Genomic DNA, 4,579 nt, shown 5'->3' on the forward strand with positions numbered 1-4,579 from the left:
AGTTCTGGGGAGTTTCCTGGCCATGGACCCAAAATATTGATGTGTTGTTCCCTGAGCCACTTAGTTATCACTTATGCCTTGTGGCAAGATGCTCCATCATGCTGGAAAAGGCATTGTTCGTCACCAAACTGTTCATGGATGGTTGGAAGAAGTTGCTCTCAGAGGATGTGTTGGTACCATTCTTTATTCATGGCTGTGTTCTTCGGCAGAATTGTGAGTGAGCCCACTCCCTTGGCTGAGAAGCAACCCCACACATTTATGGTCTCAGGATGCTTTACTGTTGGCATGACACAGGACTGATGGTAGTGCTCACCTTGTCTTCTCTGGACAAGCTTTCATCCGGATGCCCCAAACAATCGGAAAGGGGATTCATCAGAGAAAATGACTTTACCCCAGTCATTAGCAGTCAAATTCCTGTACCTTTTGCAGAATATCAGTCTGTCCCTGATGTTTTTCCTGGAGAGAATTGGCATCTTTGCCTCCCTTCTTGACTCCTGGCCATCCTCCAAAAGTATTTGCCTCACTGTGCATGCATATGCACTCACACCTGCCTGCTGCCATTCCTGAGCAAGGTCTGTACTGGTGGTGCCCCGATCCCGCAGCTGAATCAACTTTAGGAGACTGTCCTGGCGCTTGCTGGACTTCCTTGGGCGCCCTGAAGCCTTCTTCACAACAATTGAACTGCTCTCCTTGAAGTTCTTGATGATCCGATAAATGGTTGATTTAGGTGCAATCTTACTGGCAGCAATATCCTTGCCTGTGAAGCCCTTTTTGTGCAAAGCAATGATGACGGCACGTGTTTACTTGCAGGTAACCATGGTTGACAGAGGAAGAACAATGATTCCAAGCACCACCCTCCTTTTGAAGCTTCCAGTCTGTTTTTCGAATTCAATCAGCATGACAGAGTGATCTCCAGCCTTGTCCTCGTCAACACTTACACCTGTGTTAACGAGAGAATCACTGACATGATGTCAGCTGGTCCTTTTGTGGCAGGGCTGGAATGCAGTGGAAATGTTTTTGGGGGATTCAGTTCATTTGCATGGCAAAGAGGGACTTTGCAATTCATCTGATCACTCTTCATAACATTCTGGATGCAAATTGCCATCATACAAACTAAGGCAGCAGACTTTGTGAAAATTTATATTTGTGTCATTCTCAAATCTTTTGGTCACGACTGTACAACAAGGCAGGATAAACGAGTTAGCCAGAAATAACTCGATTTTATGGATCAATAAAAAAGTTAAACTTAGATGTATTTTTGTTTGTTGAATCAATTAGTCCATGACCATTTCAAGCCTATCTTTCAATTAAAAGTTCAGATAAGTTAGCTGGCTAAATCCTTAAACCTACTTTGTAGTATCCCTATGACCTTGCTCTGAGTTTAAAGACTTAATTTAACACATTTAAACACCATAAGCTATGTTTTTATATTATCCAATCCCTTTTTAGGACTTGTCCTCAGACCCCATGTGCAGTAGGCTAGAATATCAGAAAGAACCCTGTTGTTTGTCGACTGCACATGTTCCTTACCACGGAGAGAAAAGGCAGCAGGGTTCTCGCTTTTTGTTTTCTGTTTATGTGAAGACTTCAGAGCAGAAACATAAAGGTATCATTAATATGCATGACATTATATAACACAGATCGTCATATGCATGTCATTTGTGAGCAAACGATGTTTCAATCCACCTCCCAATTGAATTTAGCAAATTGTTGAAGGATGGCTTTGTGAGACATTTTGATGCAAGTTAAGATGCACCTGGGCTGTGAAAGTCAATATAACCCCAATTCCAAGGCAAATGTGTTACGTCTGAGGTTTTGATGTTGTTCAAACAACTGCTAAATGATTTAGTGGTTTTTGTTCCCAAAAGGAATAATTGGAACCTGAGCTGTTGAAAATTCTAACAACATTAATAAAAATGTAGGATTTACCTGATTTGTTCTTGAACATTACATTTGGAGAAAATATTGAATGTTTTAAGAACTCCCACATAAACTGATAGAACCCTCTCTGGTGGCCAACAAGAAGAAAGTTAAAGACACATTTTTGAAATTGTGTTACATAATTTACAAAATGTGCTTTAGGATCAGATACAGTAATACCAATTAATCATATTGAGCAGCTTCTTAGGAGATTGAAGAATACTGAACAGGTCTTGGGAGATTGAAGAATACTGAACAGGTCTTGGGAGATTGTAGAATACTGAACAGGTTTTAGGAGATTGTAGAATACTGAACAGGTCTTGGGAGATTGAAGAATACTGAACAGGTTTTAGGAGATTGTAGAATACTGAACAGGTCTTGGGAGATTGTGTCACGTTCTGACCTTAGCTCCTTTGTTTTGTCTTTGTTTTAGTATGGTCTATGTTGTATATTGCGTTTGGCCTGGTATGGTTCTCAATCAGAGGCAGGTGTCGTTAGTTGTCTCTGATTGAGAATCATACTTAGGTAGCCTTTTCCCAACAGTGTTTGGTGGGTGATTATTTTCTGTTTTGTGTGTCATCACTACACAGGACTGTTTTGTTTGTTCGTTCTTCCTAGTTGTTATTTTGTTTAGTGTTCAGTTTTGATTATATTAAAAATCATGAACACCTACCACGCTGCACCTTGGTCCTCACCTTCTTCCACCGACGACGGCCGTTACAGAATCACCCACCACCAAAGGACCAAGCAGCGTGGTAACGGGCAGCAGACGCGGCGATCTCAGGACTCCTGGACATGGGAGGAGATCCTGGACGGCAAGGGACCCTGAGCACAGGCTGGGAAATATCGCCGCCCCAAGGCTGAGCTGGAGGCAGTGAAAGCTGAGAGGCGGTGGTATGAGGAGGCAGCGCGGCTGGAAGCCCGAGAGGCAGCCCCAAAAATGTATTGAGGGGGGCACACAGCGAGTGTGGCGAAGTCAGGTAAGAGACATGCGCCAACTCCCCGTGTTTACCGTGGAGAGAGAGGGACCGGGCAGGCACCGTGTTATGCCGTGAGGCGCACGGTGTCCCCGGTGCGCAGGCATAGCCCGGTGCGATACATAGCAGCGCCTCGTATCGGCCGGGCTAGAGTGGGCATTGAGCCAGGTGCCATGAAGCCGGCTCAGCGCATCTGGTCTCCAGTGCGTCTCCTCGGGGTGGGGTACATGGCACCAGCCCTACGCATGGTGTCCCCGGTTCGCCAGCACAGCCCAGTGCGGGCTATTCCACCTCGCCGCACTGGCCATTTAATCGTGTCAACCCTCGCAAGGCTGCAGGCCCAGACGGCATCCCCAGCCGCGCCCTCAGAGCATGCGCAGACCAGCTGGCTGGTGTGTTTACGGACATATTCAATCAATCCCTATCCCAGTCTGTTGTTCCCACATGCTTCAAGAGGGCCACCATTGTTCCTGTTCCCAAGAAAGCTAAGGTAACTGAGCTAAACGACTACCGCCCCGTAGCACTCACTTCCATCATCATGAAGTGCTGTGAGAGACTAGTCAAGGACCATATCACCTCCACCCTACCTGACACCCTAGACCCACTCCAATTTGCTTACCGCCCAAATAGGTCCACAGACGATGCAATCTCAACCACACTGCACACTGCCCTAACCCATCTGGACAAGAGGAATACCTATGTGAGAATGCTGTTCATCGACTACAGCTCGGCATTTAACACCATAGTGCCCTCCAAGCTCGTCATCAAGCTCGAGACCCTGGGTCTCGACCCCGCCCTGTGCAACTGGGTACTGGACTTCCTGACGGGCCGCCCCCAGGTGGTGAGGGTAGGCAACAACATCTCCACCCCGCTGATCCTCAACACTGGGGCCCCACAAGGGTGCGTTCTGAGCCCTCTCCTGTACTCCCTGTTCACCCACGACTGCGTGGCCACGCACACCTCCAACTCAATCATCAAGTTTGCGGACGACACAACAGTGGTAGGCTTGATTACCAACAACGACGAGACGGCCTACAGGGAGGAGGTGAGGGCCCTCGGAGTGTGGTGTCAGGAAAATAACCTCACACTCAACGTCAACAAAACTAAGGAGATGATTGTGAACTTCAGGAAACAGCAGAGGGAACACCCCCCTATCCACATCGATGGAACAGTAGTGGAGAGGGTAGTAAGTTTTAAGTTCCTCGGCGTACACATCACAGACAAACTGAATTGGTCCACCCACACAGACAGCATCGTGAAGAAGGCGCAGCAGCGTCTCTTCAACCTCAGGAGGCTGAAGAAATTTGGCTTGTCACCAAAAGCACTCACAAACTTCTACAGATGCACAATCGAGAGCATCCTGTCGGGCTGTATCACCGCCTGGTACGGCAACTGCTCCGCCCACAACCGTAAGGCTCTCCAAAGGGTAGTGAGGTCTGCACAACGCATCACCGGGGGCAAACTACCTGCCCTCCAGGACACCTACACCACCCGATGTCACAGGAAGGCCATAAAGATCATCAAGGACAACAACCACCCGAGCCGCTGCCTGTTCACCCCGCTATCATCCAGAAGGCGAGGTCAGTACAGGTGCATCAAAGCTGGGACCGAGAGACTGAAAAACAGCTTCTATCTCAAGGCCATCAGACTGTTAAACAGCCACCACTAACATTGAGTGGCTG

This window comes from Oncorhynchus nerka, linkage group LG24 (assembly GCF_034236695.1).
Source record: "Oncorhynchus nerka isolate Pitt River linkage group LG24, Oner_Uvic_2.0, whole genome shotgun sequence".
Classification (NCBI taxonomy): Eukaryota; Metazoa; Chordata; class Actinopteri; order Salmoniformes; family Salmonidae; genus Oncorhynchus; species Oncorhynchus nerka.